This window comes from Dipodomys merriami, unplaced genomic scaffold (assembly GCF_024711535.1).
Source record: "Dipodomys merriami isolate MVZ:Mamm:240054 unplaced genomic scaffold, mDipMer1.0.p SCAF_50, whole genome shotgun sequence".
Lineage (NCBI taxonomy): Eukaryota > Metazoa > Chordata > Mammalia > Rodentia > Heteromyidae > Dipodomys > Dipodomys merriami.
The window spans coordinates 7,338,102-7,363,208 of record NW_027206069.1 but is presented as its reverse complement, the minus strand read 5'-3'; the positions used below and the strand labels follow the sequence as shown (position 1 = coordinate 7,363,208).

At 44.2% G+C, this 25,107-nt stretch overlaps 1 protein-coding gene across 3 annotated transcripts in view; it reads right to left on the bottom strand.

Annotated features, from left to right (window-relative positions):
• Dicer1 (dicer 1, ribonuclease III) overlaps positions 1-9,485 on the bottom strand; it is a 65,970-nt gene extending 56,485 nt beyond the window's left edge. For all 3 annotated transcript variants that reach the window (XM_069997644.1, XM_069997646.1, XM_069997645.1), the window contains exon 1: positions 9,256-9,485. The gene's annotated coding sequence lies outside the window, so the exon portion shown is untranslated. The remainder of the gene's footprint in view (positions 1-9,255) is intronic.
• Positions 9,486-25,107: the final 15,622 nt, after the last annotated feature.

The following is a 25,107-nucleotide window of genomic DNA, read 5'->3' as shown; positions in this document are numbered from 1 at the left end:
TTGGTAGAGTGGCTCAAGTGGTATAGTGCCTGCTAAGCAAGTATGAGTTCAAATCCATATAGCCAAAAAAGAAAATTTAAAAAGAAGGCTCCCCTCCTAAACCTTTAAATGATAAGTTATTCAATATCTGTCATGTAAACCACCGATTCAAAGCCCTTCTGTCCACACATTCCTCTATGAACTCAACAAACTTCTGGGGTTTTCCAAATCTGTAACATAAATGTTATTATGTTTAGACTTCAACATAATCATGCCTAAAATTAGATTTATTCCAAAAGTGAAAACGAACATAAGTCAAATACCATTTTAACAAATTCCATCCATCAAAATCTCCACATGGAAAAGATCTCCATATGGAGATACTTTATTTTATCAAAATAAATAAAAATTTACTTTATAAAAAAAATGGGCCCAGCACTAATGGCTCACACCTGTAATCTTAGCTACTCAGGAGGCTGAGATTTGAGGATCACAGTTCAAAGCCAGCCCAGGCAGGAAAGTCTATGAGACTCTTATCTCCAACAAACCACCAGAAAACCAGAAGTGGTGCTGTGGCTCAAGTGGTAGAGTGCTTGCCTTGAACAAAAGAGCTCGGGGACAGTGCCCAGGCCTTGAGTTTGAGGCCCATGACCAACAACAACAAAAAAATGTCCCAACAGGAAAACAGCACCAACACCCTCCTCCTTCCTCTAGTGACCCACAATGACACAGACTGGCCAGTTTTGTTTTGAGATAGGTTAAGTACTTAACACATCACCAGCTTTCATGGTAGGTTTTAGGGTTAACACAATTCCAAGTCTCTGTACCTCACTCTTCAGCAACAAGTTGTAGAATTTTTATTCAAGTTGTGATTATCCTTTGCTCATCTTTTACACCAAACAAATATCTACATGAAAAAGGAATTCCATTTTCTGTACATTAAGACAGTGTAATAAGAAAAATACTAACAAAGGACTGATCATCCAAGAACCACCTAGAGACCACCTAAACATTCCAAGTCCAGGCAAAGGGGCCAGCAGAGCCTCACAACTGCTGTGCCACACTCCCTATGTCTGCCCTCCTCAGGACACCACAGTGCCCCCAAGAGAGACTGAAACTGGGAGGAACTGGGGTCAGGCCAGTCCAGTAGAACGTATGAAAGATTCTCCATAGAAGAGAAGCTAGAGGTAGTGGCTCCCACCTGTGATCCCTTTTAGAACAGGAGGCCTAAAGCAGGCTGATCACAGCTCATGCACACTATCCCCTAAAAATAACCTATCCCCTAAAAGTAACCAGCAGAACCAGCATAGCTCAATGGGATCACCCCAGCCTAGCAGGCTCAAGACCCTGAGTTCAAATCCTAGTACTGCCAAATCAATTATTTCTGGTAAAACATTCAATGTGTAATAAATGTAACCAGAATGACAGAAAAAAATCACCATCACACTAGTAACTAAGGTAAGTGTCATTAACAGATACCAAAACTATTGAATAACGATGACAAAAAGCTTACACACCTCTGAAAGATTACTTGAATAGTTAAAATTGGTGTTTTTCCACTGTTTTACACAGTAGAAAATCCTGGAAACTCTAAGATCAAAGTAACAAAGATCATCTGTATTAAGACAAACTGGCATGTATCTCATGTAACCTTCCTGCCACAGGAAGCATAAAAAACAAATTGAAGGTTCATTTTACAAAACAGTTGGCTTGAATGCTTTCAAAATGTCAGCATTATAAAAGACACAAGCTGAGAAATTTCCAGAGTAAGAGAATAAGGTGACCTGACAGCTAAATCTATGCACAATCCTGAACTCAGTCTGTATAACAACTTCTTCTTCCTCCAGTGAAATAACAAGTATTATTTTAAGAGAAATTGTTATTATATACACAGTGAAATAACATAGATAAACAAATACAGCTGAAACTACAATAGACTGTTCATAAGCATTTTTGCCAGAGCATGTTACTTAGACAAAGCACAACTTGTATAGTGTGTGTGTGTATGTGTGTTTGTGTGCACGCGCGCGTGTTCTCTAGGGCTAAAAGTTGAGAACATTTCTTTGTCATCTGAAAATACATCACATATCAAATTCGGTTTTTTGTTTTTTTGTATTTTTTTGACAGTCGTGGGGCCTGAACTCTGGGCCTGGACCCTGTCCCTCAGCTCTTCAACTCAAGGCTAGAGCTCTACCACTTGAGCCACAGCGCCACTTCCAGCTTTTTTCTTTTTGCTTATGTGGTGCTGAGGAATCGAACCCAGGGCCTCATGAATGCAAGGCAAGCGCTCTACCACTGAGCCACCTTCCCAACCCTCATGTCCAAGTTCTTAACCCAAGAATGGTCTCATTAGGTCCTAGAACCCTCAAATATTCAGCAACAGAAAGCTAGGGGTTTACATAAACTTGGTAAACTCTCCTTCAGAGGCCTGTCATATGTCAGTGGAATTTCAGTCTTCTAAACATATGGCAAAAGAAAGCACTCTTCTGCAATGCCTTCACATAGTTGATTGAAGAGGATTGGACTAAGAGCAAGTATTAAATAGCAGTACAAAATCAGTTCTACTCATTCTATTGGTCAGACATTCCCCCTGCTCAAAATCCAACTCAGTGTTACTTCTCTCTCCACATGGCACTTCTTTGCCACCTTAGGGTGTTCTGTTATTTTTATCCAAGAATTCTGCCTTGTCCTTAAAGTTCTCCAATTCTGATTGGGCTAAGATTACTTGAGAATTCTAAAACACACATAAATGAAGAATTAGAATTTAGAGTCTCCTTTTTTTAATTCCCCCTTTTAATGTATAGGTATACAATAGGCATAACCCTGAAAAAATGGGTGGTAGCAGTACAGTAGTATACACATTCCCAGGCTGGGAATGTGGCTTAGTGGTAGAATGCTTGTTTAGCAAGCATGAAGCCCTGGGTTTGACTCCCCAGTACCACATACACAGAAAAAGCCAGAAGTAGCACTATGGCTCAAGTGGTAGAGTGCAAGCCTTGAGCAAAAGAAGCTCAGACAGTGCCCAGACCCTGAGTTCAAGCCGCAGGACTGGCAAAATAAAATAGACAACCCTAGGTGCCTACTCGATGCATCGCTCTGTGGGTTCCTGTCCCTCTGTCATACAGACCAGGTAGAAAGTTTTGAAGGATTCTGTCAGATTTTCCTAAGCCAACAAACACTACACTGATCTAGTGGGGGAGACAGAAAATTCACCTGTTGCTCCCAGATCTGATCGCCCCATGCAAGCCTTACTTCCCAGGGGTCTTACCCCCATTTCCTGCCCAGAACAAGTTAGGTCTCCACCCTGCTCACTATTTTCAAACCTCAGTGCTTGAAAGGCATTGACATCTGCACGTTTCCACACTCAGACTGTCCACACTCAGGTGTCCCTGGACTATATGGGCATTCCAGAAATTTTGACCGTAAGATATATAAGACTTCCTACATTTTCTCATTATACTTCTGAGAAAATTAAAACCAAGTCTAGAAAAGTCCAGGGCAAGTTGTCCTTAATCATAAATTGAGTTTACTGAAATTCAAACTAAAATAAAACATAGATTTCTTTTCAGGGGGAGGGACAAGTCAGAATCTCACTACATAACCTAAGTTGGTCTTGAACTAGTGATCCTCCAGCTTCAGCCTCCTAAGTGCTAGGAGTATCAATGGACACAACTAGGCCCGACTTGAATGGAAGTATCTTAATCCTGGCTCATTTTATGCTATTGATTCCATTCCATCAGTAACCTCCACCTCTGGATTATCTGGAATCGTATTTTTTTTGCAGTGCTAGGATCCAAATCTGGGGTTAGGCAAGGATCTACCACGAAACTACGTGAGCTCCTTCTTATTATAAGTCAAAGATAGCATTTTCCAAAATTCTAGATGAATTAACTGACTTTTCTAACCACAAAAGAACTTTTTCAGATACGCTTTTGTGACATAATTGCTTTTGTAATATATTTAAGTGATATTGAGCTGTCACTTAAGAAGAAACCGGAAGCCAGGAGCCAGTGACTCTCGCCTGTAATCCTAGCTACTCAGGAGGCTGAGATCTGAGGATCACAGTTCAAAGCCAGCCTGGGCAAGAAAGTCTCTGAGACTTTTATCTCCAATTAACTACCAAAAGGCCAAAAATGGTGCTGTGACTCAAAGTGGCGGAACACTAGCCTATCCCTCAGGGATACTGATAGCTCAGGGACAGTGCCCAGGCCCTGAGTTCAAGCCCCAGGACTGGCACCAAAAAAAAAAAAAGATTGGGGTAGGCCATATGAACAACAGGAAAGTCTACAATACCAATACATCTCCAATTGTTACAGCAACTGTGCCCTGTGATTCTTACCACCTCTTTCTTTGTAACATTTCTATGCAGTCATATGTACATCCCAAATGAAGAAGGACCAGGTGGCTACTTAAGAATAGTAATACTCTTTCTAAAAATGTTAATATGAAGGCAATTTTATTCCACCCAACTGTGTTAAGACTCCAAAAACTTCAAAAAGCATTATAAAGTTAACTAATGTACTTGCCCAACAATACTAGGCCCCTCCTGTAGGCCAGGCACTGTCCTGGCGGTGGATACGCAGGAACACTACTCTCATTCTTCTATCCTGTCCCAGCCAAGAGCACTAATGTCACTGCAAACCTCGAAACCCAAAACCCTGAGGCCCAACTGGAGCCTGTCACATTTTATTTCTGGTAACAGTCATGCTGACATTCTCAGACAATGTTTTGTGGCAAACACTCTAATAGTATATAAGTGGTGGTTAGCTGAGTACCGACAACTTTAGGTAAATGGGAAAGCAGATTTGTACTTGGAATTTATTTTAACAATGGCTTTCTTACATGACTCCCAAACTTCCATTTCATTTGCTATACTTCAAAAATAATGTCTCCTCTCTGTCTTCTCTCATTTACAGGATTACCAGCCCCACCAAGCAGTCCTGCTGTTTAGACCAACACATAAGGCACCCATTACCTGAAAGAGCCCACGCGGTCTACACAGGAGTTCACTGCTGAATAGATGGTTATTCTGGCATCACAGCTTGGCTGAGCAGTGCCTACTTGTGGCTCATCTTGACTGCGCCTTGACTGGATCCCTCTGCCCCCAAACCCCAGTGATTTGAGCTGGGCTGCTCTGCCCCACCCTCCCCTGTATGGACTAAAACCCTAACTGAAATAAACCCTTCTCCCTTAAGTTGTTTTGCTCAAGTATTTCTTCTCATAGGCCATTTGAAAGACTTTACCCCATTATGTTTTTTCATTATGCCTATGGCTTTTATCCAGTTTCTTTACAACTGTATGTGAAAAGCATTTCTGTCATCTATAAGATGACCATACATTTTCCACATTGCTATTATTTTAAGCACACTACATCAATTATTCTTAACAAAGAAATGTTTCCTCTTAATTGGTACACTTCCTTTCATTAATCAATGCCAATTAGAATTAGTCTCATTTCCTCTTTCACTTTGGCAAATTAAAACAAAAGGGAGTTTAATTACATGTGGGCCCTGAGTTATCCTTGCCCTAAGCTCCTCATCTAATTTTCAACCTCCACACCTCATGCCACCAACCTTCACTGGTATTTTTGTGGTCTTCTAAAACATGATTCTCTCAGGTTATAAAGTATTAAACACTTGTCTCTGCAGAGGAGATTCTAATGTTAACCAGAGATTGTTAAGAAGTGAAAATTGGGTTTGGTAAACGTCAGTGAATCAAAAAATAAATAGGAAAAGGTCCAAGCCCCGCAGGCTTAGGAAGGAGGATATTAAGGAAGTAATGCTACCAACTGAAGATTGCACTGTACATGAGAAGACCTACAGAGAGCCCTGTCCATCAGGTAGAATAGTACACATGCTGGCATATGGAGAAGCTAAACTCTGGACTGCCCTTATCAGAGGAAAAGGTAAAATAAATCATGTGGCTCCAACCTCCTATTTAAAAAAAAAGAGAGAGAGACCTTCCTATGGCATTCACCAGAGCACATCACTCTACATTTAAGCGGCTGAATGAATTCAGTCATATGCATAGCAAGACAGGTGATAGAAACCAGGACCAATTTTTTTAAAGAGAAATTCCTAGTTTTCAAAAGGGTTTAGCCTTTTTTTTTAAACATATAGGAACTATTTGTAGCACTAAAGTCCAGAAGAATCCTGAGAAAACTTAACATTCCAGTGTTTTGATAATCAAGAAACAATCTGACCACTTTGGGCTTATCACCAAAGAAGAGAAGCAGGGACTAGAATGGATACTATTTGTGTATCTACATTCCCAGTAGTACTGTTCAAAGGAGTCAAGACCAACTCATGAATGAATGACAAACACAGAAGGCATGTACAGGAGCTCCTCCCTCTCCATCCAGTCAGGAGTCAAGAAGCCCACAATATACTAAGTAGAAAATGTATGTGATAAATTTATCCTACCAAACTCCCTAGCTTACAAGTATACCCTACAGTATTGTTTGTAGACCCTTGTGATCATGTGACTGGTGAGGACATACCATTCCTCACAGTGGTAGGCCAGGAAAGGATCAAATCTGAAGTTCGCTTTCTACAGAATATGTATTGCTAAAAATTCTTAAGTCATCCTACACTGGTGATCAGATGGAATATCATTCAGTCTTCAAAAGAGGGAAAGTAACACGCTATGAACCAACGAACCCTAAAGGCAAGTTGGGCAGGAAAGGACAATTACTGTATGATTCCATTTAGATGAAATTGCCAGAGCAGTAAGATTCATGGAGAAGTAGAATGGAGGTTGCCTAGGGGTGGAGCAGTGACAGAGGAGTTTAATGTTAATGGGTAGACTTTTGATTAGGGAAGAAGAAAAAGGATGTCAATTTACTCCATTTTAAGTGTACTGTATTATAGCTAAAATGGCTGAAGTCATAGCTTATATTTTACTATACTAAAAAGAACGTGAAGTATTCAGATAAGACACAATGAGAACACCTGAGGCTGGACAGGGAAGTGAGCACTCACATACGGCACAGTTTGCCCTGGAACACCGCGCAGTGCAAAGACCATGCTGGAAGACTCTGAAATCAAGCCATGCTTCAGTCTGGCTCTGCCACTACACATTCCCAACTCAGGGCCATGAGCCCTGTGTCCTACTTCACTTGTATGTCACATTTAGAAGACAATGGATTAAGAATGCATATAAAGAGCCTGACACATCTTGGCACACAATAATGAAGCGCTCAACTGTTTCTCTTATCTCTCTGCTCAGGTGACCACATTAAGATCACAGAGAGACTGTCTACGAATACCTGCTTCCTCAAATGAAACAAGCATCTTCCAAAACAGACAAAAGCAGAGAATAAAATATCCTAATGCAGTGTTATGCTCCCTAGAAAGTAATGCTCCACTGCCTATCACATAATGTACTACCTCTCACATAATGCCACAAATATAAACCAAGATCAAGTCAATCAAAATCAACAACAGCAGAACCACAGGCACAATCCACTCCTGAGACCTGATCTACAACAATGATGGTGGCATGGGAAGGAAATTCTTACAAAAACCATTTCAAGAACAAGTCTCTTATTAAAATGGACTAATTCAGCTTTTCCTAAAACATGTCAGTGCCACAAGTAAATCTATAAACAGCATTACTGGCAACCACATTAAAAGCAACGTTGTTATTGAGTTTTACATAATGTGCTCTAAATGAAGTATAAAAGTAATTATATGTATGGATATATGTATCTGTATACTGTATCTATAACATACAGAGTGCCAAAGGGAGCAAAACAGACTATTCCAGGACCCAGTTTCCAAACACTAATAATGTCAGGCTGGGAAGGTGGCTCAGTGGTAGAGCGCTTGCCTTGCATGCATGAGGCCCTGGGTTCGATTCCTCAGCACCACATAAGCAAAAAGAAAAAAGCTGGAAGTGGTGCTGTGGCTCAAGTGGTAGAACGCTAGCGTTGAGCTGAAGAGCTGAGGGACAGCACCCAGGCCCAGAGTTCAGGCCCCACGACAGGACCCAAATAATAATAATAATAATAATAATAATAATAATAATAATAATGTCAAAAGTTACTATATGTTAGGAGAATTGATCTTTCAGTGTTATGTGAGCTCTTTTTACTTACAGAATTTAATATTTATACCAATACATTTCCAGCTTACTTAATCCTTTTTTAGAGAAAGCACTTTGGGGTGGCTCAAGTGGTGGGCCATCTGACTAGCAGGCAAGAGGCTCTGAGTTCAAATCCTAGCACCATTCCCCCCTAAAAGGCTCGTTTTTCTGAAACCTTTTTTTTTTCGAAGTTGCCAGACTCTTAATTGAGCCCCTCTTCATGGTCTCCTGCACCTGAAAACGAGCTCCAAGAAGACAACTACCAACCACAACTGTAAAGATTCAGAAATACACTGTAATCAGATGAAGGTTTTCAAAGTCGGACCATCCAGAGAACTGTAACTTATCCCTTGAACCACCACAGACGGGAGCTCCCCAACTCATCCAATTTTCGCAAATCTTCAAGATACGAGCTCAGTCCTGCAGGCACAAATGATTGCGGCTCCGCTCTGACAGACAGTCCACATTCTCCTAACGTGCTAATCTAGAACGCACTGACTTTTTATCCCCCCCCCCCCCCAAGATTCAAAAGCATGGGAAAGGCTTCTTTCTCAAGCTCCCTCCCCCCCCGCCCCCGCCCGCACAAAAACATCCGAGGGGAGGGGCAAAGATGGCCTCGGCCACCCGCCCCCCCTGGGGCCAGATCTGGTCACCTGCCAATAAACACACGGTCCTTCCAGGGAGGGACCTGAGGCCAGCGCCGTGCCGCCTGCCCCGGGCCCGCCGCGGCCTTCCATAGGTGTCCACTGGGTCCCCCGGATCAGGGGTCCGACCCAGGCCCGGATCGCTCTCGGGACTCCGGTGCAGCGCGGGCACGCCGGGTGTTCGGCACCAGCTTCGCGCGCAGAGCCCGATCTGTCAAAACCCTGGGTCCGGTCGGGGTGGGGTGGCAGAGCGGACGCGGCTCCCTCGGTGCGGGAGGCACCGGCGCCCGCTCCGGGAACGGCGGGACCGGAGGAGCCGGGGTCGGCCAGCCCCGGTCCGCAGGCCGCGCGGCGCTGCCCCGGCCCGCAGGCCGCGCCATCCGCGCTCCGGGGCTCTGGGACTCCGCGAGTGCGAGGTCCGCGTCGCGGCCTGCGGCGGGCCCCGCGCAGCCCGACCCCGGGCGCCCACGCGGGCCTCTCGCGGAGACGGAGGCGGAGCCGCCCCCGCCCCGGACACAAAGCCGGCCCCGCGGGGAGCCCATCTCACCTGCAGCACGGGCGCCGCGGGCCTTCCAGAACCATCCGGACCCCGCTCCGGCGCGCGCGTCACAGCCCAGGCCTCCCGGTGCCGCCCGGCGCCGCCGCCGCCGCCGCCATTTCCTGCCGCTCGCCGTCGCCACGCTCCCGCTGTCAGGTTACTCCATTCACCTGGGCCCGGGAGCAGCCCGCGCCGCGCCGCGCCGCGCCTCGACCCCTCCCGCCGGCGCCTGCGGAGTCTGCGCAGCGCCCGGCTCGCCCGCAGCCCGCGCTCGGCCCGCGGCGACGGCGCACACGCGCTTGGAGAATCCTACCGAGCCGCAACGCCGCTCCGCGCCCCCACGCTCCGCTCGCCCCGCGGCCGTATGAGAGCGGGCCTGCGATTGGACAGCGCGCCGCGGTGAAAGGTTAACCCCCGGCCGCTGGCCACTGAGAAGCCGGGACACAGCGGGCGTGGGCTGGAGGCTGAGGCGGTGTTTGCGGCCCAGCGCGGAGACCCGGCGGCCCGCGACCCGGCGTCCTGGCGGCGGCGCCGGCTCGCCCTGGCGCATTCTGCCGGCTCTTGGAGCTCGCCCGCCTCCATTACGGCACCTCTTGGCGCCCAGCCCTGGTCGTAATCGTTCTCCGCGGACTTGGGCCCCGTGTCGCCTCTCCCGGGGCCTCGCCGTCCCCTGGGTTCGCCGCGCGGGCCCTCCGTCCGCGGGGAGGCGAGAACCGGAGACTGAGAGCGCAGCTGCGGCCTGGCCGTGCCGATCGGACCCGGCCGCCACGGCCTGGGGGCCGCAGAATAAGGGATCGGTGGATAGGAAGTGGCGGGCTCGATTTATCGCAGGGCGTAGGCGTCTTTTCCAGAAGGATCTGGGAGGTGAAGGACGGTAACAGGTGTCGGCTTCGTTCCGAGAAAGTCCGCCCCAAGGACCACTTGCTTGCTTGTTCTTTTCTTTTTCTCCAGGGGAGGCAAAATATCTCCCTGATGATCGCTTCCCGGGGTTGGGGTGGAAGGTCTTCCCATACATTGGGATCGATACTGGTTTCATTCGTTTACTTTTATTTTACCAAGGAATACTTGAAGACTGTAGGCTTCATGTGGCTGGCACGTTACAACTGGCCAGGCCCTGCCCATCACGAGGCCTGCCATCTCTACGTGCCCTTCTCCCCCAGATGGATGCTGAAACGGCTCTCCATTTTAACCCAAGAAACTGGAGAACTTGGAAAACGACAACAGCTGATGAGTAAATAACTGACATTTGAAGCCTAATCTGACTTTGGGGGTGGTGTGCTCAATTGCTTGGATTTGGGTCATATATTTATCATAATATAGGATAAGGTTCATCTAAGTAGAACCATCACGAGCTAAAGTAGGAAAGAAGCCAGGCACCCGTGGCTCACGCCTGTAAGCCTACCTACTCAGGAGACTGAGATCTGAGGATCAAGGTTCGAAGCCAACCTAGGCAGGAAAGACCTTGAGACTCCTATCTCCAGTAAACTCATGAAACGCCGGAAGTGGCACTGTAGCTCAAGTGATAGAGCACAAAGAGCACAAAGCCCAGGACCGGCAAACATAACGTAGGAAAGAATGAGAATGCTTTTGACCTATCTCTTGATATCAAGCACAGGTGAGCAATGGTTCTTCTCAGGAAATATGTAAAGGATCTTTGGTAATGATTCTTTTAAGAGCAGAGTAATGTCTCATAAAGAGTGGAGGTGCATTGGGGTACACTGGCAGTGGGAATGCAAACTGTCAGCCCTTCCCCTTATCCTTCTATAATCTGTCAAGAACTAGGCTTCTCCATTAGCAGGTTTGTCTGATCTTCATTGATTACTTTCAAAATTAGTAATATGTAAATATTAAAGAGTATAAAAGATAGTTTCAGTCATCATCCCAAAAGACACAATCACTAATGCCATAATCCTTAATGTTAAAATGACAAAAGAGCAAAATCACCTAATGTCCAAAATCCCCAAAGATCAAAAATCTCAGAAATAAAATTTCAGGAAGGATTTTTTTAATATAAAGGCATTTCTTACTTTTCAAAGGATATTTGGTAAACATGAGAACCCAGGCACACATGGAAGGCCACTGTGCACAACAAAATAGGCAATAATCACATATTTCTGAAGCATAAACCCTCAGAAATACTGGTAGCACTTGCATAGCTTAACATTTTATGAACCAACCGTATTCATAAAGAAGACAAAAAGTAAAGTGTATAAAATGAACATTATACTGGTTGGTAAATGTGTGCACATAACCATTTATGTGATCCACCAAGAGCCAACCTAAGTCTCTTGATTTAGGGCCAGTCAAAAGCTGTAGCACACAGCATGGTGGTTTATACCTGAATCCCAACACTAAGGAGGCTGAAGCAGGAGATCACAAGGTAGAGGCCAGTCAGAAACACATATCTACATAATGAGGCTGAGGCCAACCTGAGCTACATAAGGAGACCCTGTCAGAAAGAAAGAGCCCAGTGATGGTGGCTGGTGGCTATAATCCATGCCTTTAATCCTAGGTACCTTCTTAGTAAAATATATCCAGAAAATACATCTATATGTGTTCAGAGTATCTCACTGATTTGTGTGTGTGTGTGTGTGAGCACATGCGCGCGCACACACACACACACACAGTTATGGATCCTGGGCCTGGACTCTGTCCCTGAGCTTTTATCCTCAAGGATAGCACTCTGTGAGTTGAACTCAGCTCAGCTTCTGGCTTTTTTTGGTAGTTTAGTGGAGAAAAGGTCTCAGAGACTTTCTTGCCCAGGCTGGCTTTGAGCTACAACCATCAGATCTCAGCCTTCTGAGTACCTGGGATTATAGGTATGAGCCACTGGTGCCTGACTTCCTTACTGACTTTTGTTCAACCCTCATTTTATTGTAAGGAGATGCCATAATTTTCCAATTCTTTATTGATAGTAATGTAGACTTTCAGTCCTTTAAAGAAAATTTGAAACTTGTTTGAAATTGATTCAGTGTACAGGATAAGGCATGGTGCCAGATAATTTTCTTTCCAGACTCCCAAAGAGTTTCCCTTTCACTACCCATTTGTTTGATAGTTCACTTCTAGACTCTGTTCCAACAGTGTATCTGCATCAGCTCCAGCTACTGGTTTAAGTCTGGACATATAAAATCTTGTAAGAGAGCTTTACACATTGTTTGGATCACAATGCTGTGTGGTATACATTTTCCTTGAGCTAATTTTCATTTTCTCTTAAAAAGTCACAAGTCTATATTGACATAAAAATAAATATGCAGGCACCAATGGCTCACGCCTGTAGTCCTTATTACTCAAGAGGCTAAGAATGGATGATCACAGTTTGAAGCCAGCTTGGACAGGAAAGTCTGTGAGACTTGTATCTCCAATAACCTGCCAAAAAAGCTGGAAATGTGGTTCAAGTGATAGAGCACTAACCTTGAGCAAAAGAAGCTCAGGGACAGTGCCTATGCCCTGAGTTCAAGCCCCAAGACTGGCAAAAAAAAAAAAAAAGAATAGGAAGAAAAAGCTAATCCCTAGAATAGAATGTTTGTAATTTTTAAAGGAGTAATAGAATAATAAAAATCATAATTTGGCAATCATCAGACAAGAAATATCAGTGAGAGATGGAGGAGAAAATGGAAGGGATGACATTGATCAAGATGCATTTTATTCAGAAACTGACATGTTAAAACCCCTTTGCACAACTACTTAAAGATCATAAAAAGTTAAGACTTAAATTTTAAAAGTATTAGGAAAAAAGTTGGACAAAAAATGAGATCAAACCAGAAATGATTCTGCCCATAAAATTCTTTGAGTGATGTTAGCATTGCAGCTATTATGTGGCTCTATTAGAAGGAAACTTACATGCAGTAGAATGGCAGATGCATGCTACATTATTACACAGCATTGGTTGTGCACAGACGTGTGTGCATCGTGGCCAAGGTTCTAGTGGAACCAAGGTTCTGCTTCAGCCAGCAGCCAGAGGTACATCAGAAAGAGCCAAAGCCTGAGACAGAAAATAAGTTCTACCCCCACACTGTGTTATATATTGGCCTAACTGGTTAAGAAATTCCTAGTTTATCTAAGTAATAAGAAATACATCAAGGGAACCTGTATGTCCAGTTCTGAGGACAGATATACCAAAGGCCATGGTAGATTTGGAGAGGGCCCTGGGAACAGACTTGGCCACGGGAATGTATACTTGGACTCAAGGTCTTGTCTCTCCACAGATCTGCTTGTCATATGTGAATACTATGTTTTATAACCTAATATAGCTATTCCAAATTGACCAGTGGATTCGAATTATCAGAAGTTTTCAATACAAAGGTAAAGGGAAGGCAAAAACTGGCTTCAGGATAATGGAAACTAAAAATTTATGGCAACTAAGTGAAATGCAAAATCCTGATTTGAATCTTTTGTCCTAAAACATAGTCTTAACTGGCAAAAATGAATAGGATTTGGGGCTGAAAGGCTTCACGGGAGTTCTTTATTCTTTACTCTTTTTTTTTTTGCAGCTTTTGTGTTTGCATTTATTTTCAAATAAAATAAAGTATTATCCACAGTAGCTCCAGCACCTAGCACAAATGGTACCTGCTAGCTACAGGATAAAGGTGTCCCAGTGTGGCAATAGCTATAGAATTCCAGACTCAGCTCATAGGGTTACTATCTGTCCTGGTCCTTGAATGCCTGGAGCGCTCAGAGGAGGTGACACAATGAAGTGGCATTGTAGTAGGATGTCGAAGAACAAGTAACTGCAGACAGAACTGACATTTTTGCTCCATGAAGATGGTATATCTCTTCATTTAAGTCTTCATTGTTTTCTCTTACCATCTGCCTGTGTTGGTGGTTTTGTATGCTGGGGAATGATGTTATAAATACAGAAATGGCCCTTGGTGGGAAAAGGTTCCCAACCTTTGTAATAATTACAGTACTAATTATAATAGCACTAATGATAGCTGATATAAGCAGAGCATTTGTGTTCTGTGTGCCATTTACTCTATCAGCACTCCTCTCAAATGTCCTGGCTTGTTAAAGGTGCCACCCAAGTTCATCTAGGGGCTCAGAGCTATGCATGCCATAGGTGAACTTGAACTCTCTTGTGCCATTCTGTTTCCTCTTCTGTAAGCTATCACTACTTTGAGCTCTACACTATCCTAACCAGCATCTATAACCCTGCCGGGACCCACCAGCCCACTAGGCTACACTGTTTTTTTAAAACTGATGTAACTTCCTACCTCTAGGCCGTGATTCATGCTGGTCCTCTTGCCTGAGATGCCCTTCTTCTCTTTCTGTGCCCTGGCTGTTCAGAAATTTTCAGTGCTTATCTCAACCATCCTCTTCCTTGGTGAGGTTGCTCCATTCTGCCACCTGATGCCTGCTGCTCCAGACCCTGCTCTCCACAGTTAGACAGAACTCTTCCTTCCCACAACCTACAGGGAACACTGCAGATACTTTTATTCTAGCCCTTCCCATGGGGGGCTGGTTTTCACTTGAGTGACCTCTATATTTGTCTACTAGAGAATAGTTGAGTGAGGGTTCTCCCAGTTCAGAATGTGATCTAGCCTATGCCGGGCACAACTGCCACACATGGACAACCTGGTTCTCCGGGGAAGCCTCGCCTGGTAGGTCCTTTCATTGCCTGGAAACACTGGTCAGCCTAGGATTACTGGAAGCATCGTTGGCCTCTCTTTCCCCTCCCCGTGCATTTCCATTTCCCCTCGCCTCTCTCCAGCACTTTGCTACAGTTCACACCTCACTGAGTATCACCCTATTACAATATCATGGTTCTAGGTAAAGTAGATCACCTCCTTTTATTTCCTAATCTCTTGGTTTTACTGAGGTAGCATAGTGGAGCTCAACCAAGATCAACTTGAAAATGGCATCTTCAAGTCTTGGAAAAAGACTAGATGGGAAAGGTTATGCCACGCCACCTCCTGCGGAGTCTACATGAGATCGCGCCAGACAAAGCATAAGCTTCAAGGAAGCATGCCTGCAAGAAGGGGGTGCTGGTTCAAGGCTTCCCATACACTTGGCTGCACCTTTATTGCCTCTACCTTTATTCTTATTTCTTTTTGGCTGTACATTCGTTGCCTTTATTCTCGTTTTGGCTATTTTTCTATTGATCCGCAAACAGAGCATGTTGTTTCTTTCCAGTTCAATAGAGACGGCTTCTCTGAAGAATAAAGACTCGGACCAAAGATTAAATGTGGGCAATACCCCAATCAATCTATCATCTGATGTGACGCTGCCTCCAGAAACTCCTGCAACTTCACAAGCAGTTTTGAGGCTCACTCATAGTAAATATAGAAATTTAAAATTTTCAGATATGTTACAACAGACAGAATTAATGAATTAAACTAAGCTAGAAGGAGTTATCCCAGAAGCACAGAGAGTTCTAGAAAAAGGGACCCCTGATAATAAAAGGAAAAGAAATATTCCCCCAACAGTTATGACTAAGTTTAGTCCAGCTTACGTTATAGGGAATAGATGGTGGTTTCCCACAAAATATAAAGTTAGTGACATCACATTTCTGAGCCGACCGATGAACCATTGCCTTATACAGGAGTTTATAAAGATGAAAATAGATAGATTAATGTAAAAGGAAAAAAGGTATTTTGGAACTCATTAGATTTTATGCAAAGATTAGGTAGATCTAGACCATTATGGTGTTTATTATCAAAACAACAAGATAGTTTAAAATAATTAAAAATTTATGTGAACAAATATTGGGATTAAAATTATAGAAAACAGAATGCCTGACTCAACCTGGAAGTGGTTTTTAGGATGGTTTCAAAGGGACTTAAAAATATGTGGAAAAAATAAAGAGTACAAAATAAGTATAGCCCTGACTTAGGTTTGTTAATGATTAAACATAAGAAGGCTGAATAGATGACGCATTCTATTAAACAATATGCTAGAGTTGTTTCGCACCACTTAGCTCAAACAGTTGGTGGGATAGTCATCAATTTTCATGTAATCCATCAATGCTTTGCTTTTCTTAAAAATTAATTGTGTTCTTAAATAAACAAAGAATCTATGTCACAGTCACACACTGTATAAAAATGTTAATTCTCCTCAATAAAGATACACTCAGATGTAACTCTTTTGAGTCTGTGTCTGTTTGTCACTTTGCCGACTCCTTGCCCAGCTATCCCGAGATCCCTGTCCCGCCGGTCCCAGTGCTCCGGCCGAGCTGGTCCGTCGAAGGTTAGGCATGACTTATAAACCTTCTAAATTCCTTAGGAAAATTGATCCATCAAGACAAAACATGGAGATAGCCCCTTCAAAGTACTTCAGTAGATAAGAGCTGTCCATTTCACTGACAGCTACTTACTTCATAGATCATATGACATTATTACCACCAGCAGTTAGTAACCAATTCACACTTTTTGACTGAGTGTATTAAAAGCCACAGTATCTAATTGCCCTGTTTATTCTTGTTATCTATACATTACCAGAAAATATTGCTGAACGAGTTTCCCTAAACACTGCACTGATAAAAAGCAATTGATAAAAATAAAAGAGAACATGATTAAAAGCTACAGATACAATGGAATCTTCAAGATCCCAGTAGATAAGATGTACAAGGGACATTAGCATGTCACATAGGATAGCAAATGCACAAATAAAAAGAAGGGAATAAAGTATCTTTTTGATGGGCATTGTCTCTGAGCTTTTTTTGTGCTCCAGGATTGTGCTCTACCACTTGAGCCACAGCTCCACTTCTGGCTTTTTGGTGGTTAATTGGAGAAAAGAGTCTCATGATTGTTCCTGTCTGGGCTAGCTTTGAACCATGATCCTCAGATCTCAGCTTCCTGAGTAGCTAGGATTACAGGAATGAGCCACCAGCACTCAGCTATAGGTACATTTTCTAAATTAGCCAAAAACTGTAACTTATACCTGAAGCTGGCAAAGTTCAACAGGAAGGTTTACATTCACAGTAATGATCATTGGTATTTTTTTAAAATCAATTTGGTAGGGAAGATGAAAAATAATTCATCTTTTGAATGGGTGATTATGCTCCTGAGTTCTTTTGTCAATAAATAACCCAAAAAAAGATAAATTCATAAAACTGTTTGTTGTAGAATTTCCATTATAAACAAACATGTAATCTTAGCTATTCAGGAGTTTGAGATCTGAAGTTCATAGCTTGACACCAATACAGCAGGAAAGTTTAATCTCCAATTAACCACCAAAAAGCTGGAAGTGGATCTGTGGTTTAAATGGTAGAATGCTAGCCTTGAGCAAAAAAGCTCAGGAACAGTGCCTTGATTTTAAGCCCCAGGACTGGCAGGCGGGGGAGAGGGGGAGATCTAAATAGTAAAGATCAAATGACTAAACAGAATAGTAGAATAGTGGAATATCATATAAAAATTAAAATACAAAAGCAGCCTATATAGAGATACTGAAAAAATGCTCAAGGTGAAGGTTAGACTTTAGAATACAGTAACTGTTCTCTGGTTAGATTTTTATAACACTTGTACATAAATATAGAAAAAGACCCAAACAGAAAAATTGAAGTATGTTAAATGACACTAGTGGAATTTTTATTTAAAATATTAGCATTGTTAAAATGTTTCTGCAGTTAAAAATTAGAATATTTACTCCACCCCTTTGAGTTGTTCATTAAACTAAAAAAGAACTACATCAAAATTCTATATAGCCTTGGTCTCAAGCAGCTCTGCTATTTTTCCATCACCAATGCACAAATTGCTGTCTTCAGTCGGGTATAAATTAAATGACTACACTACAAGATCTTTAAAAGGGGGGGAAACAATACCCTACTCATCTGTTTTCTCCAGCCCCAGGACAGAGTTTGGCACATAGTAGATGCCCAATATCAACTTCTGTAATCCACTTTAAGGGACCAGCTGACTAAAAAAGTCCTAAAACAGCCATTGCCAAAAGCTCCTGGTTTGTGTCGTGAAATTTACAGATTGCTTCTGATGGCCAGACTTAAACTCAGGAGAGACCTGTGCAAGGAGTATTTGATAAACAGCTTTGAAATTAGCACTTGTAGTCATAAAAATTGGCCCTAAAATAGGACAAGAGGCATGCAGTATGTTTCAGTCTAACTTTGATGCAGTAAGAACAAACTTCAGGGTCCAGAGCAATGAAGGGGTGAGAGTATCTTGGTTGCTTTCCCAGCGTGTCTGACCCCAGCAGAATAGAGGTGGGAAGACAGCAAGAACCAATGGATCCTACCTATACTGACTTCACTGAGAAGAACCATGAGTGTTTGCACATCATCTTTACCTGAATCTTATTGGTCAGAGTTTGGTCACATGACTGCACTTTAGGTGCAAGGAATGCTGGGAATGCAAGCAACTAGGGCAGAGCTGAACTACGGTAGATAGTCAGGCACAGTGAGTAGGCTGCTATAAGATGTTTTACATTTTTATTATGTGTTTCAAGTCTATCAGAACAGAAGATGAACTGCACCTCTACCCATCAAAATGTCTCTGATAATGACTTTTAGAGCACAGTCATCTGCCATTTACACAAATGACATAATTAGTTATTAATATAATCTAACTTCCAGGCCAGAGAAACATTAATTCCATGTCCAAAGGCAGTTTTCTACAGTTACTCCTCCATATTAGATCTATCTAGAATCTAAATATTGCATTTAGCTTTTACTAAACATGCCTCTTTTGGCTTGTTATACCTCTTTAGCTCTGCTTTTAAAATATCATCAATTTATTAGACACATGGGAAACTGTTTTTTTTCCTGCGCAATACTTCACAGTAGGTTTTAACTTCTGTCCATTTAGCTCCTCAGAAACTTCTTTGGTTTCATTTTGTTTTTCAGACCTGGTCTGGTTGTGGAGCCTGGAGTGGCTTTGACTCCACTGTCCCCCTGTCTCAGCCTTCCAAGTACCAGGAGTGCATGTGAACTGCTACAATCAGCTTCTCAGGAGCCTGGTATAAGATTATCTGGACAAAGAATACAAGCTGTGGCTCTCGTTCACCACACTGACAGAGGCGTTTGTCACGTCTGCTGCCACCACCAGCTGGTGCCATCGCACCTCATCCTCATGGCTTCGGGAGTGCCAGATGGCAGGCTCTTCAGCGGGGTGCTAATTTGGCATGTGTGGAAACACTTCTTCACTCTATGTTTTGTTAATTGAAGATGTGTAAAGTGGTATCGCTGACTTCCGCTTCCTCAGCTGCCTCTGTCACCCTCATGTTTATCCAATTCTTTCCTTTCTTTCTTTTTCTTTTCTTTTCTTTTTTTTTTTTTTTTTTTTTTTGTCATTTTGGGCCTGAACTCTGGGCCTGGGTGCTGTCCCTCAGCTCTTTAGCTCAAGGCAAGTGCTCTACCACCACTTGAGCCACAGCACCACTTCCGGCTATTTCTGCTTATGTAGTGCTGAGGAATCAAACCCAGGGCTTTATGCATGCAAGGCAAGCACTCTACCACTGAACCACCTTCCCAGCCCATGTGCTCATAACTCCTCACTAGACACAAGTGCAGCCCTTGAACTTCTAGATCCTGTACTCATGTCCTGTTACAATCATGATTCTGTTTCAAAAACATGAAACTCAACCAGGCAGAGTAATGCCACCTGTGGTTCAGGAGGCTGAGGTAGGAGGATCACTTAAGCCCCGGATTTCAAGGCCAGCAGCCTAGGCTACAAAAAAAAAAAAAAAGAATTCATTTTAGAGTTAACAAAAATTGGATCCTGAAGTGTCAAGTTCTAATGTACTTTCCCTACTCTTACTTAAAAATTCCTCTATTGTTAACACGTTTTGTTTTCATTTGTTTTTGCAATACTAGGAATTCAATCCTTTTACCTGCCTTTCTGTTCTCCTAAAAGTGTCATTCATGGTTAAACTTTTTATCTGAGATGGCTGGAGATTTATATTTCTCTTAAGTCATTCAGAGACCTGGGAAATCATTTATCCACCATCAGCATCCTCTGAAGCTTGTCTTGAGTAGTCTTCCTGTAGCAATTCCTGCACATGGGACCCTAATGCAAAGATGAAAACTTGAACTGAAGCTAGAACATAGGCCTGCAAGGTAGATTTGGAAGGAAGCTCTTGCATTTTTGCTGGGTTGGTGGTGGCAGAGACATGTATCTTTGGAAATGGCAGCAGGGTGGGAGCGCCTTTAAGAATGTGCCAGGTTGAGTTCCTGGCACTGAAGGGGCAGTGGAGAAGCTGCCTTTGACAGCATAGTGGGCAGGCCCTCTGCACGGCTTGTCTCATCTGACTTGGCAGTTGTTCTCAAAGCAAGTGTGTTAGCCTAATCTCTTCCATCTTCCTACCCAGTCTGCCACCTTAGACCTTCGGCAGAAACAAAACTATCTTTCCCTGAAATCAGGTGACACAGGCTCTCCTTCCCGGCTGTCCCCCCTCCCCGAAAAACAGGTGACACAGGTATCTGCATCTCTAATGGCAGCTCCCCCACTCCTGCAATTTCCCTCTCCTTGTTTGTACAGCTGCAACTGTGTTAACCCCTTCTGCAACGTAGTTTCCCCTTGTCACATGAACCTGCCCTTAGAAAAGTCATGCTTGTGACCCAGCCCTGCTGCTGCTCTCCACCCAAGAGGTAGCCTGTTAGGTTACTGACATTAACTTCTTTTTCCTGTAATTCTTCTAGCACTCTTCAGTCCTTGTATTTACTTCTTCAGAGGATAATTTATAACTGATGAGTATATTAATAAGAGGAGCAAACAAACCCATGACATTAAGTATCTCACCCATATCTCTCTACTCTCTTCACTGTACGATTGTCCAGTGTGCATTTTGAGGGCTCGGAACTAGACATTTTGTCAAAGCAATTTCCTGAAGATTCAAGTTTCAACTGGATCCCAAGATAGAGAAAAAGATGTGTCTCAGTCCTTGCACTTCTAGTGTTGCTATTATAAAATTTCTAGAATCTGAAGCCAAGCTGAGGGGCATCTAAGGTCAGTCACAAGGTGAGCCTGCTTCTAGAGTGGTGGGGATCTCGCCCAGATTTCAGCTTCTTGGGGCTCTAACTACGATTCATGCCCACTCAGAGAAAGAACCCAAGGACAGATAGGAGAGGAGACTTCTCTGGGAGTGTTTTTTTGTTGTTGTTGTTTTGTTTTTGTTGGTCATGGAGCTTGAACTCTGGGCCTGAGTGGTGTCCCTCAGCTCTTCAGCTCGAGGCAAGTGCTCTACCACTTGAGCCACAGCGCCACTTCCTGTTTTCCGAGGGGTTTATTGGAGATAAGAGTCTCACGGATGAAAGGATCCATCACATACATCCCAGGGGACCATGCAGAGGCAGGCACAGGAGAAAGATTATTACAAGCTTTCTTAGGAGCCATATTCCCCCTGGAGAGAGAGCACATGGCACCTCTGCTATCTAGGTAGCAGCAGGGTCTGGGGGCAGTGAGGTAGATGGGAGCTCAGATGCGTCTGGGCAGAGAGATGGAGGGGCCAGCTGTATGGCGGGAACTCCAGGGCTGAGAGGAGCTCAGATCTGGGTGGATCCGAGGACCAAAGGTTGGTCTAATGCTTACAATGGAATTTCCTGCCCAGGCTGGCTTTGAACCTCAGATCTCAGCCTTATGAGTAGCTAGCATTACAGGCATGAGCCATCAACACCCGGCTTGGGAGTGGGTTTATAAATGCAAAGCAAAGTGAAAGCTGAGCAAAAGGTTCCCTCTACACAGACTCCAAAAGGAAGGTGCATTGCTAATCCCTGGATCTTGAGCTATGATTGGGGCCTGGTGGACGGACATGGGGGTGATGAGTCCTGGAGAACTGGGAAATGTGTCCCTCACTTTGGAGACTGGGTTACGTGTCATCAACTCCTCCCATGTGTTGGGCAGGACATGGACAGTCAGAACAGAGCTGCCATGTTCCACAGGCTGTGGGTCCTGTGGTGAGCCGGCCTCTGCTGTACATCACAGGTCATTCCATGCACATTAACAGTCCAGGTTGAGATTCCTTAGCAACAGCCCAGCCACCCCTCAACCCCATTTCCCTAACTCTTCCTGATTCCTGATTCCAGAATCCCAGTGAGATAACCATTCTCCCTACATTCTTCTCTTTTCTGCTTCATGAATCCATTCTCATTCTTAGAGGGCAGCAATATTCCTAATAGGACCCTGTTTCCCAGTATCCCTTGCTGCCCATGTGGCCCTGTTCCTGGCAAGTGGGACTTGTAGGAGTGTACTGGACTTCATTCTGGCTTCTCTCCTCTAGCTTTCTATACTCTCCCAGCCCAGCACTGTGGAGATGGGCTGCGGAGGTTATCTTTCTACCACAAGAGACCCTAAAGGATGGGCTGGGAAGGTGGCTCAGTGGTAGAGCACTTGCCTTGCATGCCTGAGGCGCTGGGTTCAATTCCTCAGCACCACATAAGCAAAAAGAAAAAAGCTGGAAGTGGTGCTGTGGCTCAAGTGGTAGCGCGCTAGCCTTGAGCTGAAGAGCTGAGGGACAGTGCCCAGGCCCAGAGTTCAAGCCCCACGACGGAACCCAAAAAACAACAACAAAAAAAGAGACCCTGAAGGAGAAAGAAGATAGAAAATCACAGAAATCTGGGGTACTGTGGCAGAGCCACTGGCCCCCAGAACTATGAACTGCAGTTGCTCGGTTAGAAACTGATCCCATATGTGCTGAGGTGCTTTGGTCCCATTTCTATCACCTGCAGCCAAGTCTGCTAAGCCGGTGCACCCAGGGCTGAAATAACTTTTGATCATGACCTTGTAATATGAAGGGTAGCATGTATTGGGGAAGGAGAAGGCAGCCTTGACTTTCACCCCATTTTATCACAGGAGCAGTAAAGTGAAAATGCAGATTCAGAGAAGCAAAGTGTCTCCCCATAGTTCCTTTGGAATGGGTATCTGCCCTGGATCTGAAGGGTACAATGCAAACAATGTGAATGTGAAGTGTACAAAGAGAACAATGTGAGGCCCCAGCACATGTGCTACGGCCGGGGTGGAGGTTAGGGATTCCACTTCCTAATGTGTGCCCAGGGCTCCTGGCGCATTGACAGAGTTGGGACAGGTCTGACTTCTGTCCTGTCTATGCCCTGGCAATGCTGGAGAATGCCAGCTGGGGAAGCCTGGCACTCCCATATCCCCATTCTAACAGCTTGACACAGTCTCCTGCATCCTCAGATACTTAATGTGGCTCTCGCCAGAGTGAAGCTCCTAAGGTGTTTTCACTAATGACTTCTCTAGACACTTGGTGAGGCCTGAGGCGGGGAAGGGTCTGTGTGAGCCAGTCTGCCAGTGCGTGCTGCACGGAGAATGTCCTGTCTCATGCCTCCTCTTCCCCACTGCCATCATTAGCGTAATCAGCCTACTTCTGACTGCTAGTTAAAGGCATAGCACATGCCTTTGCTATCATCAAAACATAGACTATGTTTGTTTGCAAGTATTTTGCACCTTTTGAGTGGGAACAAAATTAGAAAACAAGCCAGTGAGCTAAGACATGGATGATCAATAAATAACTGATCTGTAATATGTAATCTAATTCATATCTGCTCTAGTGGCCTTGAAACAGAAATAGTTTCCTTTAGAAGGTAGAAACTATAGATGGTTCCAGACCAGACCTTCAAAAATATGGCCTCTCCCCTACTGTTCTCTAAGCCTCTAGGAGAGGTTTGGCAAGTGAGAACAGCATTAAGAAGCCCTCCTGGGAGGTTAAGGGTGTGATTTGAGGTCCACAGAGGTCATAGCTGCCAACCATAAAATGAGTGAGACTCACGATTGTGTAAATCGCTTCCCTGGCACCTAGGAGACGGCTCATCAGTTTGGGTCCATGTGCACCTTCCCAGGTGCTCACTGAGCTCCTGCCCTGGAGGCACTGCCCCTCCTTCCCACCTGTCACCAGGGCCAGAGCTCCAGCACACAGCAGGCCTTCCAGACAGGTATGCTGAGTGAACACCAGCCCAATCCAACAAGCAGGACATAGTCAAGGGTCACCCAGGTGGCTAACTGCTGTCCCCACCGACATCCCCTCCTCATGTGTGATCCACTCAGCACCATATCCCACCAAAGTTCATTTCCATGCTCACAGCCGTGGCTGGTGGCTTAGCTCAGATAATGAGATGAGTGCTTTCAGGTTAGGTGGTAATCTCTGGATCTTTCCCAAGGCGGAGGTGGCCCGTTACTGCCGCCTCCTCCATTCCACACACAACATGGCACCCAAATGATCCAAACAGGAATTTGCATCATTGCACCAAGCCCAAGTGTCTCTCTCCGTCTCTCTCTGTCTCTGTCTCTCTCTCTCTCTCTCCCTCTCATGAGAGAAAAACAGAATTCTATCATGTTTAAGCCACAGCTCTTCTGGGGCTTCTGTCATGTGCAATTGAAATTAATCCTAAACATTACAGAGATCAATAAACAAGAAATCATCACCCTATCTTCTACCTGAAGTTGTTTTTTTTAATGACCCTTCCTCCCTTTCCAACATAAGACTCACCCCTACCAAGCTGAGACATGATGAACACATCTGCCTGCCGGCTCTGGAAACCTAAGAGCAGGGTCCATCTTCCTATGACGTCATCCGTATCCCTCCCTTTGTAAGGTACCAGATGTTCTGATGTGTTCTCTGTCCCTTTCCTTTTTTCTCCATCCACCAAAGCAATGTGCAGGTTCAGAATGGGCCTAAGGCAGCTTTATGAGAAGTGCCTGGTACTGTGTTAAGAAGACTGAAATGTGGACCCTTTCAAGGTAGGGCTCACAGATCAGATGGGAACAATGTCCCCCCTGGTTGGTATAAACACACACACACACAAGGAAATAAAAAGTTACCACTGAGATGGTAAGTTCAAGAAATTTGTATTCCAAAATTTTCTTACGAATGCATGTCCTTTTACAAGCTCATTCATCATAGCACCAAGCCCAATAGAAAACAGTCAGAATAACAAATACTCCAGTGAGCTTCCCACAGGTATAA